We start from the raw sequence: 13011 nt of genomic DNA on the forward strand, positions 1-13011 counted from the left end.
TACCTGGTTACAAAGCACATATTCGAAACAGTTCCGGCTTGCGTGCTAGTAAATTTGAAGCGCAGAAATTTACCATCCAACCTTGACTATTTACGACGACACCCAGCAGAACATCATATTTCGTCCATGAATTATAAACAGTTGTCGAGCCCTTGGCCCGGGGCCCCGCGATCGTGGGCTACTGGTGCGGTCGCCTCACGAACCCATTTGTCTATCGCCTAGGGCTTAGTTCGTGCAATTTGCATCTTCAAGCCACGCCCCGCGGCTTCCACACAACATTATTCCTGGCTATTGTTCTTGCTCGACTATTTTTAAACTTGACTCCTGGTGCTTATTCAATATTAACCACTTGGTTTTCTCTTTTTAGTTTTATTTTTGTGATTATCGTTGTTACATTAACTTCACTCATGGTGTTTAATTACTATGGATCGTTGCATTCTTTATAAAAATCACGCCTTTTTCCGGAGGTGTAGGCAGAGACTACATCTTTCCATTTGTCACGATGTCTGCATACTTCTTTCACTTCGTCCTCATTCATTACTCTCTTCTTGCTAGCTCGGCGGTTTCAGGTACTCTTGACCTGACATACCAGGATGGTCTTAATTTGATCAAGAGTACGTTGTCTAAGCTTTCCCACTCCAACCTTTCCATCTTATACATTCTTTAAAAATTGATGCAATTTAAATTCTGCTTTACTGTACTAAGTATTGAAGATTATTCTCCGTACTTGTTGATAGTTTACAACAAAGTTTAATATGAATAATGGTACTGGGTAGACTGCTTTTATCAGCTTTATCACGCAAGGCAATACTAGTAGAACCATAATCTTATAGTAGGTATAACTATAGCTATAGAAGGATCCTGATTATGCCTAGCCACTAGTCCTGAATGACTCAAGTGTACAGTAATGGCGTATTAATAAGATGTAAAGCATCTAATGTAACATGCAAATTACGTAAACCGCAAGACAAATTACAATACCGGGTGCCGGTGGCTTCACCAAACAGAAAATTAACGAATATACAGAATATAACGGAGAATCTCAATGGTATCATTGAGCCAAACACCTGAACGTGGCCTATCAGTCTTTTCAAGACTGTTGGCTCTGTCTACCCCGCAAGGGATATAGACGTGATTATATGTATGTATATTAATCTATTTGTTCTTCTTTTGCGACGAATACCTTTAACCTCGCCCCCTAACTAGTCCCGGCCCGTCCACCGAGTATACTATATTAAAATGCTTTTAAGAACTTCGTCATAAGATCAATTTTACATTGATCCTTAGGGATAATGGAGAATTTGATTCAGTATTTGTTGTAGTAGATTATCTTCTTGTCGTCTTATAAACTATATTCACAGGAAGGTGGTTTATCAGTCATCTCATCTAATCGTACAGGCAATAAATCAGCATATTTATGTCAAAAACTTGCATACTAGTATTATTTCACCTCCTGACTTTACATTTCTAAATTATTTCTGCATTCACGTTACTTTGTAACTTTACCTTGTACACCCCGTTTATAATTCAAGCTCGCTGTATCGAAGCCCTAGAGATTTTATTAGGTACAATAAAACCGCGGCATCCAAGACTCGTGCCACTTTTATACGTTACTCGATCCCGAAGGAAAACCTCTTATTTAGTCGGGATTCAGTCTCTATTTGTTTGTAAGTGAAGAGATAATGTATCGGGACGCAAGTTATTCAAGACCTGTTTTATCGAAATGGAAGGGCTCCGATGAAACGAGAAAGCGAAATGAATTACTGCTGGTATTTAGAGATAGTGGGTTTGGTGTTACGCGTTTTACTTACAGTGACGATAAAAATTTCTAAGTGAACCTCATTGCTGACATTTTTGGTTTATTTGTTGGCATTGTTAACTATGTTTCATGTTATGGACTAAAAAGAGATTCGCTTAATGATTTTTTTTAAAGACGATAAGTTACTTATGTATTTGATTAACGAAGGAGAGAAAGTTATAATAAAGCGCGTTTAATAAAAAAGATAAAAGAAAAAGAAAGGAAACGTGGCTATTGAAATAAAGATTTAACGGAGAGCAGTTTCACGGCAACCCACAATAATATACAATGTCAAAAATGTTACAAATTTTTAATTTCGCATTTGTATGAGATTGAACTTTTTGTAAGGCGACAAAAAGAAAATGCGGAAAAGCATAACGGTTTCAAACGATTTCTCTTTAACAATAGAAGGTGAGTACGCGGAGATAAAAAAAATTCGACGCTTAATGGGATCTTTAGAACTGGCTCTATTATTACTGGGGAAGTCACGTAGAATATAAGATGCCCTACGCGTCGACACTTGATCCGAAATACGATCTCTAAATTCCAAATGAACGAGTGTAGACGATTGTAAAACAAACAGTTGTTTAACGAAGTAAACTCGGATTAATTTTCTTAGTGTTTGACTTCATGAGCGATGGACTAGCCGCAAGCAAAGTCAACACCAAACTCGAAATAATTTCAAACTTGGATCGTTATCACAGCAGTCTGACGCGGCTGCTTGTTTTCAAATTTTAAGCAGACGCAGCTCATTTTATGCAAACAATGTTGGGAATTTATCGATAATCACAACGGCATCTATAATTTGTATTCATGCCAATACATTTAGCTTACATCTGACAACTCGATTCTTATCTAAATGTAAAATTACTGATGATGTAACATTGTTTCGGGTGCATTGCGCTATCTAAAGTCGCGACCTTTTGGCTACTCCAAAACATTTCTATAGAAACGATAAAACAATAGTCATAAAACAAACCGCCTCTCAGCAGAAGTTGCCATTACTTCGCATTTCTATCACAGTCTGGCGTAAATTGGCCATAAAGGAACTAGTATACGCCAGTGCATAGAAACGTGAAGAAATTCCCGATAAGAATGAAGTGCATCGACTGCGCGACGACGGATGGATGAACAAAGCTAGTACGGCATTCGAATAACAATAGAATCTTTGGCGCGCGAGCGGTCACAAGCAATCAGGATCGTGGTTAGACCCCGCCGACGATTTGTATGGCTTAATTAGCAAAACAGGGTGGGAAAGCAACAAGAAACAAGGCCAGCAATCATGACTTTTAATTATCCCCAAATAATACCCGGTTAAATTGCGAGGAAGTAAAAAAAATTAGCCAATTTGCAAGACTTATTTCGCTTATCAGAAACGCGGAAAGTAAAAATCTTTGTGGGCGCGATAAATTTTGGATGCCATAAGAGATTGCTATCGGAGCATATGGACGCATATGGTTATACAGTTGCGCGCGTATCGGTTGTAAAATTCGTAAATACGGTAACTTGTTGAAAATTCGTATAAGTAATTATTTTAATAAAATTTTATTACAACTCTCTCTTAGAACTTTAACTTTCAGAATTTAAACAATTCCTTATATGCAAATATGGATTACAAAAGATCTTGAAAACCTTAATTTCCTCGTTTTATGCTTAGCCAAAATTCAGTTTTGAACTCCCCGAACAAAAATATAATACCTAAAAGTTGCAAAAGCTTAGTCAAAACTAGTTATTCAAGCCAAAAATACCAAGAGCTTGTTTGCAACTGAGTGAAGAGTGAGCGAAGCGACGATAAGCGATGACAAACATAGGGAGGTTTGATGAGTAATGACTCGTCCATTACTTACGAACTCACACCGGCTACTTTGACTTACTCGCATTATATTTGAGTGAATAATTTTTCATTATATTATTATGTTGGTTGATCTAGTTAGTATCCAAATATAGGTTAACAAGGTCACAAATGAGTCTCTCGGTTTAATTACTCTCTGTCTACCCTACTCAATTATAAGTGACACTTTATATTAACACTATTGGATGGTGTCATTAATAGGTAGAGTTTTTGATAAGAATTTTATTTATAGCTAATTTTTTATTTTGCTTAACAAAGATTGAAAAACAAACTTTTTGGCTATTGGTTCTGTAGTGTGTAAATAAGGTGTCAAATAATGATTTATGCCTTTTGAAATCGCCTCATTTTCTATCTTCCTATTCCCTATCATCATCTTAATCATAATCATCTTTGACTCATAAAATAGATTGCAAAATATAATTCTTGTGTAAGAGTTTCTGTAGATGTCTTCATATTTTTTGATTTCTAGAAAAAAATCTCATTCTTAAACTCTAAATCATTTAAATGACGTGTAAAACTTTCAGCCATCCAATAGATAACATTTGTCAAGAAACACCCACATTATCTTGTACAGTGAGGTGATGACAGAAGACGGAAACTAAAAGTCGACTGGATTCATGTTGAGTAATAAACTTTCAGTTGTTCATCATATCTGTACACTCAAGTTTTTTTGTACAAATTAGAAATGGGTGCAATGGTGCAATTAGACATGCTTCGTTGGGTCCGTGTAGCTAATATTATGTTATACATCTATACATATAATAAATCTGTAGAAAGGTCAATTCTGTACATTGAAAATATTGAAAAAATAAATAGCAGGGGGTGTTACTGGATCGATACCAAACACAAAAATGTGATTAAAAAAATTTTTGTCTGTCTGTCTGTATGTTCAGGCATCACGTGAAAACTAACGGTTCGATTTTGATGAAACTTGGTATAATTATACCTTATTATCCTGGGCGTAAAATAGGATACTTTTTATCCCGAAAAAATACGAAGAAAAAAAAAATCTTAATTTTTCAGTTTATACATAGACGTTGTTCTGTAGAACCGCGAACACACGTTGCGTTACCCGCAGTGGATTTAGCGCCGTAACCTGTAGCGCCTAAAGTCGGCTTTGGCTTGAACCGTTTGCTGCACAAGCGGGCCGCTACTAATTACTATGAAAAAAATACTACATAGCTACATTAATTCCCATCAAGCTGAAAATGAGTATAATTATTTAAAACACAATCAAAAGCATTATTTCAAAATTCCCCATGATTCCGGTTTAAGGAAAAAAATTTACTCACGGTCAAAGGTAAAAAATGGGTGTATCGCAATTTTCTTTAAAACGGTAAGTTTTTCAAATCGGAAAATTACCTCAGACATAAATTGTAGATCATAAAGTTATCTATAAAAAAGGTATCAATAATTTTTTTCAACAAAGCTACAGTTTCTGTGATATAACGATGCAAAAAGTTGCAAGCGTCATAATATGCATCCGTTTCCTTGCCACCTCTGAGTGTACTATTAGCGCGTTTTTTTTTACATTTTTATTATTAAACTTGAAAAAGTCTGAAATAGGTTAGAATAAACACGTGTTTTCACTACGCAGTGGCACTCAAGACTAACTTTCGTATTTATTATTAAAAAAAAAAAAATAGAATAACCCTAAGTGAAGAAAATCATCTTAGGACAATAATAGAGGTTCAACTTTCACTCCCATACATTAATGTCGGGACCAACACGCCCCTGTGCACAGCCAGTCGAGCCTTTTTGGATAGTTTTTGACTGCTCATAAAGGCATGCAAAGCTCCATTCACCATGTTCCCCGCGTTCACTCTCCTTTCAATATCACTTTCACACTTGCCATCTGATGTAAACTTTGATCCCGATAACTACATATTTGCGCCTTTTGAAGTTTTTTGCCTCATTTGAAGCAAAACGGCCTTAGATTTAGTAACCTGAAGATGAGACGGCGCAAGTGTGTCGACACAAGTAGCATCCCACACCAAAGGCCGCCCCAATCTCCAGGGTACCAAAGTCATACCATCCGGTCTCTTGGCATCATCCCGAGCCAGACCGTTTGGTTCTAGGAGGATTATATCATTTAGGGCGGCATGGCGCCCTAAACGGCCAGCACTCCTAGGGCATGAGAGGCCGTGGTGTCCATAGCCGACAACGGTATCCCCGCAAGGACAACTATTATTAAAGACTAACGGTATTTCATGTGTTGAGCATTCTGAGATAAAGCAGCTATACGACCCTAGCCACGTACACAATTAAACAGAGAGACAGATGTTGTCTCAAGGTTTCACTACAGTATAAATGAAGGGACTGGGTTTCATTATACTTATGTATATTTTATATTTTGAATTCAAGTTTACCGACAGAACAATATTTTTACTTATATTACTGCTACATAGAGTATATACGAGACGTGCTTATGCATATTATGACGCTTGCAACTTTTTGCATCGTAATATCTCAGAAACGGTAGCTTTATTGAAAAAAAATATTGATTCCTTTTTATAGATATCTTTATGATCTACAATCTATGTCTGAGGTAATTTTCCTATAAAACTTACCGTTTTGAAGAAAATCGTGAAAATCCCATTTTCTTACCTTTGACCTTGGGTAATTTTTTTCCTTAAACCGGAATCATGGGGAATTTTGAAATAATGCTTTTGATTGTGTTTTAAACAATTATACTCATTTTCAGCTTGATGGGAATTAATGTAGCTTCATTCCTATTTTTTGGTCTAAATTGAACAGACTGAAAATAAAATGGAGAAATAAACCATCTACGCGAAGACCGACATCCGCGCGGACGGAGTCGCGGGGGAAAGCTAGTACATACATATAATTACGTCTATATCCCTTGCTGGGTTCACAGAGCCAACAGTCTTGAAAAGACTGAATGGCCACGTTCAGCTATTTGGCTCAATGATATAATTGAGATTCAAATAGTGACAGGTTGCTAGCTTAAAAAAGAATCCCAAGTTTGTAAGTCCCTTAGTCGCCTTCTACGACATCCATGGGAAAGACATGGAGTGGTCCTATTTTTTTTTGTATTTGTTCCGGGAACCACACGGCAAAAAGAAAAAACAAGTTTATTGTTAGTTTAGTAATGGGTTTGCAAAATAATTTTGGGTAAAGATAGTTTATTGTAGATCGGTAAAGATAGTTTATCGTCGGTGGTCGAATTGGTAAGGTGTCTGGTTAAAATGCGTGATGCGATAAAAGGAACAGGTTCAAATCCCACCTCAGCCAAGTACCAATGGCAATTTTCAAAGTCATGCACCTTAGTTTGAATATTAAATTGGTATAGGACGCCCGTGGTTTTTGTTTTATTACTTTGGGTCAAAAAATTTTTCTCACTATATCAACTTTATACAAAAATTTGACCTACAGAATTGAGATTCAGAATTGTCTTCGGACAAACTATAAATATGTTCCTATAAAAAAAAAATTACGAATGAATAACCAAATCAAATTTTATAGATTTCTTCACGCCAAAATTCAAATGAGACACCAAAAAAAGAAGTTTACGTACAAAATATAACAGAACTGCTTTCACGAAGTTCATTTTTAAGATGATCAACAACTCGGTTTAACAATAGACCATTACTCATTACCTCTCGTGAAGACAGTGTCGCTCCAGTGTCACACTGTTTAAGATGATTTATCGCATTCTGTTTTCACTAACCGATATCATCCTTGTCTCGGTTTTTGCTCTGTTTTGTTAATCATTACCATCAATACACTTGTTGTTTTACAAGTAAGTAATTATAAATAGTGGTTCAGTGTTTACTTGGAAGTTGGATGGTTAGTTAAGCAATTTAATATTTAAACTGCAGTGTAGTTTGTTCCGCCGCTTTTTCTACACATATGCTTTGGAAACGGTAGTAGTTTAAATTAGATTTAAGTGATGTGACGTCAATAAGTGATACCTTGTATCCAATTTTGAAAATAAATCTATTCTATTCTATTCCAAACAAAATTAAAAGGAATAATGCCGTGCGGTTCCCGGCACTTCAAAAGAATAGAACCACTCCTTTTCTTATCCGTGGATGTCGTAAAAGGCGACCAAGGGAATGGCTAATGAATTTACTATTATTCTTGTAGGCGAAGAGTTAGCATCCTGTCGTCCTAGAATTTCAATTCCATCACTAAGCCATAAAGCTAAACATGGCCTTTCAGTATTCAAGCTCTTTCTACCCCACAATGGGTACGATGTGAATATATCTATGTTTGTTTAAGGAATAAATCATGGCATGACATGTTATAACAAATTGCTAAGAAATGTGATTTTAAATAAACTATGTTCAAAATTTTTGTCAAATGTTCTAAGTATTTTCTGGAGTCATTCAAGGCTTATCAAAATTAAAGATCAATTTTAACAGTTATGAAAACGGTTCTCACGTTTAGTTGATTCAAGACTCTTCAGAATGTTATCTGCTTTTATCGATTCCATTACCACGTAGAAATTGCGAAATGATTAAATCTTATACATCTAAATAGTAACGAGAAAGCTATTCAACAAGATTCTATTATTACGCTTCCTACTCGAAGAGTACAATATAATTATTTGTATGCTAGTTAACGGTACGCCTTCTAAACATCTGTATGGATCAGGGTTTGCGTTAAAAGAAATCCTCCATTGATAATGGCTCTCGTATTACTTGAGAGTGAGAGAAATCACAGAGCTCCGATAAACGATAAGGTAATAACAGAAGCCGATCCTATCTATTGTGCCCTTTTGTTAGTCACATAATACAATGCAGTTGTAAATTTTTGGGTTCTTAACTCCACAATGTTCCCGTCATTAATCTATGAGAAGTCCGTTGTAACTTGAAGCGGGGTTGGGATCCTTTGTACCTGCTTCGGTCTACAGCCCTTTGTGCGGCCCCTGACATGTGCGGGGCTGCGACAAAAACTGCCTTGCGCAATATTGTCTGCCCCGAGATCTCTCGGCTGATGTGAAAATAATACCAAAGAATATAAAACGCAATATCCCGCTCGTGGAAAGCTAATATTTCTTCCAATTTCAACTCGTCTCGCAAGATTCTAATCTGAGAATCTTTTAAAACGGTTTCCCGGTCATATTGTGGCAAGCTTTATTACCAATAAGGCGAATGGTTTATCTTTATCCGACTTTATCGTTCTATTTTTAAAAATGTCACCCGCAACCTTTGCATCACTTTTTCTAGCACATCGTTTCTAAGCTTGACATGCATTAACACTTAGAACTGTGACGCGCACTTTTTCTGTTCCATCTCCAGATGTGACTGCATCATTAAAATCTTCTATGCCTCCAAAAAGATCAAAAGTTATCTCCTCGGTTGGAGAGATTCCCCCTGCACCCTACTTCCCTTCCCCCGTGTTCCCTGTTCCCCACTGTTTGGAGTTCAGCTCAGGCAGTCGAACCGCGACGCTGGCGAGTGTCGGACGCTAGCGGACCTTGCGTCGCGTCTGTGAATGTTTTCGTTCGTATCCATACATGAAGTGAAACTTTCAATTTTGTATCTGTGAGATGTGACTATACCCCTTTAATAGCTTGTTGTGATTCATTAACTTTGATGGATGTGACAGTTTGATTTCTTAGAAATTTTCAGTGAGGTTTATGTTTTGTGGATTGCGTTTTCTCAGTGTAAGTTGGATTAATGTGCTTGTTTGAAGCTTTTGTAACTTTGTAATAAGGAAACTTATTTTGGTCATATTTCTTTTGGTGGTTTGAATTGTTTCTCGTTCAAACTTTTTTGTTTTAATGGGATAGGTGTCTTGAGAGACATTATTTTGGTTTATAACGTAGCTTCTGTATTTAGTCCTACATTCAATGAGCTGAAATATAATTTGTGTTCTTAACTTTCTTACCCTTGTTTCTTGCTCATAACTAATTTCTAAAGAACAAAATCCAAAACAATATCGACACAAACTTGAATATCATTAGACTAAACATCTAAAAGTCATAAAAGCGTCTAACGTTACCTGATCCCCGTATCATTATTAAAATACCTACGTAAATGGAACGTAGGTAAATTTTAATAATGATACGTATTTAATGTTTTAATTTACTACCAAGCATTCGATACCGTAAAAATTTATTGCCAAGTAGGTATAGGCACTTAATTCGGTTATGAGTTCAACATTCCGTGATGGAATAACAACTATGTATCTATTTTGATTTGATTTTGTATCTTGATGATATGATTATGATGATTTTTAATGCAGCAATTAGGGAAGTAGGTACCTACATGCTACACTCAAATCTTCGTTATCTTCTTCCGAAAATTCGTTGTTTATTGTCATTATATGTACATATATGTTGAGAAATGACGAAAAGATCACATTTTAGAATTCCGAACATAATTTTAATATGGCATACGAAAAATTTTGTCCGAAGCTTTTTTTACCCTGAGGTCTGTTGTTAAGCATTCCATGCACAGGTACCTACTAGATTTTAGAAAAGTCTTTTCGTTGTATTTCACTATTTGGTAAAGTTTTTATAATATAATTCTCTATAGGTAAAAATTTGTTGGAAAGGGCATAATGTACAACTTTGTTGACAATAATGAATTTATGAAAATTTTAATTCTAGAGCCTAATCAACTATAGAACTTATAAGTACTTACCTCTGCGGCTAGCTAATCAAGATGATGTACTATCACGCTTTTATCCCTGACAGGGTAAACAGAGCCTATATTTACTGGCTGATGTGATGGGTTACCAGCTTGACGACTAAAACAATCCAATATAAGCCTTTCCCTTGAATAATCTAATAATCTTATAAATCTAATACTTTAATAATCTCGGCAGAAACATTATATCTTCCGCAGATCAGGATGGTGACATGCCAGCAAAAACTAAACAAACCAATCATAAAACTATTTACACACAATCCAAAAGAAAACCGAAGGAAAATACACACACAATGGTTTCTATGACAATTGACATACATCCTTATCACAATCTTTAGAAAGCTACCGGCAGTGATGGGAGAAGATGGTATCAGATAAAAAGTCGCCGCTCTGTAGAAATAGGCTAATGACATCCCCCATTACAATGCTTCGTCACGTGGAGAAGATAGTTTCGGAGATTAGGTACGTCAAGATGACGGTTCTGATGCACAAATCGTATTTTTTCGTGACTTTATAACTGTGGTTTATACAGACGATTTGGTTGTTAATGGTTGGATTGTTCGGGTGTAAATCGTCGGAAAATTGTGCTCAACTTTTCTTACAAATGTTATCTATTCAGATCACCTTACATATTATAAGACTTGTTTTTGCAAAGGTTTAATTATTCCCACGTATTTTAATAAACACTAGCAACCTATTTGATGCGTATGATCAACCCAGCTCATAAACATCCCTATTTGAGAAAAGTGCTTGAAAATTCTTGTAATAATTGATGTGACTGTACTCAACAAATATGGAAATGTTTAATATAAGACTCACTTCTCCATATTAAATTTCAAGTCGTTTTAAATATGGCTGTACGACTATATGTTTTGAATTAACATTTTCAATAATTTCCAGTTAAAATTACCAAAAATTCCATTCCACCCTCAAGATATTTCAATACGGTTTCGTTTTATTGCATTCATGAGAAAGTATCTGGCTTAAGAACACATAATAATGATATGGTCATATACTGAAGACTTGTGCTTTTATCATAAAAAATAACTACTCTTTACGCACTTACCGTTGAAAATCATAAGCTTTAACGCTTAGGCTTTTAGCGTGAATGCGTGTGATACGAAATTTGCATTTTTATTCACTTATTTTTATTCTTATTAAATAAAAGTACTTACTGATGATACGTTCATAACAATTCTAAAGTCTGGTTCACAAATAATTGAATTTGTTTAATAGTTTTAGCAAATTTTATGAAAATGTCTATATGTATGATTTATATCATTTGCCATTTTTATGACTCAAAATTCAGAAAGAGAATGATCCAGTTAATTATTTGCACATTGGTCTTGCAGTTCAAATTCTGCATTAATAATAAAAAAAAATATCACAAACAAATGCATTAAATCATAATGTGGCGAAGAAAGTTAATTTTATTCGAAGTTTGATGTTGAGATTTGGAATAGCTAAAAAACTAAAGTAATGAAAATCATGTGCTGAATTGATGAAGCATTAATTCTAAAAAAATGTTAGACAATCAGCGTACACGTTATCTTAAAACCTTCAAAATGCCTCAAGTTAACACCTTAGCGATAACACTGAATATAAAATTAGAAGTTAAAACGCACGTAAATTTAATAATATAATTAATAAGTGATTTTTAAAATAAGTGTCATGATATTGTTCAAATCGAGTTATAATTTAAGTTTATATAAGTGTGAAGTTTAAATCAATAGCATTTACACGTAGTACAGTCACGACCATAAGTAAATACAAAGGTTAGGTAAAATGTAAATGACGAAATGTGAATTTCTAATAGGTGTCGGCTCGTGACCGTTTCTATGCTAGTTATGACTTAGTTTTCTTGGAAACACTACTAATTTTACCATAACCAATGATTCTTTTCAGTAGGTAAGTATTGTACTTACATTACGATGTTCTTGCAAAAAAATTAGTTCTGTTATTATTCAATTAATACATACACATAAATACATATGGTCACGTCTATATCCCTTGTGGGGTCAACAGTCATGAAAAGACTGAAAGGCCACGTTCAGCTGTTTGGTTTAATAATAGAATAGAGATTCAAATAGTGACAGTTATTCAATTTATTTATTCTGATATTGATACCATGTTGTAAGGGGAAGCGACTGAATGACATGACGATTGGATTTACACTATTCATTTTAACTTTAATCACTAAAACGAGTACTTGATGCTAACTTAACATGCTAGTACACTACAATGTATTAGGGTGCCCTTTAGAGGTAACGGAGGTCACACGAGAGACGCTTTATGTAAAAACCTGACTCAATCCAGGGTCATGAAGGTCATAAAGGCTCACCCGGGCTCCTCTTTGGACAGGTGAAGTAACCTGAGTTGGTATAACAGTTGGTCTACTAGGAAGACGAGGACTAGAGACCATACCTATGTTTCTCTTAAGACTTGGTTTACTTGGAACGACTAACAATTAACCTAAGTTTACGACTTCTTACTAGCGAATTGCCATATTTAGTAAAATTTCGGGAATTCCCTCTTAAGTGCGTTTTTACGCTCGTCAGGAATACCTATGTATTAACAAATTTTATTTAATGTTGTCGAAAGGTCAGGTCAGGAGTGTTCAAACTGACAAGAAATCAAAAGCTTTCATGAAAAGAGTAACGAATTCATTCACCAATTTCTTTATAAAGTAATTTATAAAGAAATTGGTTTTTCAACACTAGCGTACCGTTCCAGCTACG

At 35.3% G+C, this 13011-nt stretch overlaps 1 protein-coding gene across 1 annotated transcript in view; it reads left to right on the forward strand.

The window, feature by feature from the left end:
* The first annotated feature begins 9070 nt into the window (after positions 1-9070).
* The window catches only part of LOC106143571 (netrin receptor UNC5C), a 59013-nt gene continuing 55072 nt past the window's right edge, over positions 9071-13011 (forward strand). Inside the window, exon 1 of the mRNA XM_013345695.2 lies at positions 9071-9285. The gene's annotated coding sequence lies outside the window, so the exon portion shown is untranslated. The remainder of the gene's footprint in view (positions 9286-13011) is intronic.

This window comes from Amyelois transitella, chromosome 7 (genome assembly GCF_032362555.1).
Source record: "Amyelois transitella isolate CPQ chromosome 7, ilAmyTran1.1, whole genome shotgun sequence".
NCBI classification, from domain to species: Eukaryota; Metazoa; Arthropoda; class Insecta; order Lepidoptera; family Pyralidae; genus Amyelois; species Amyelois transitella.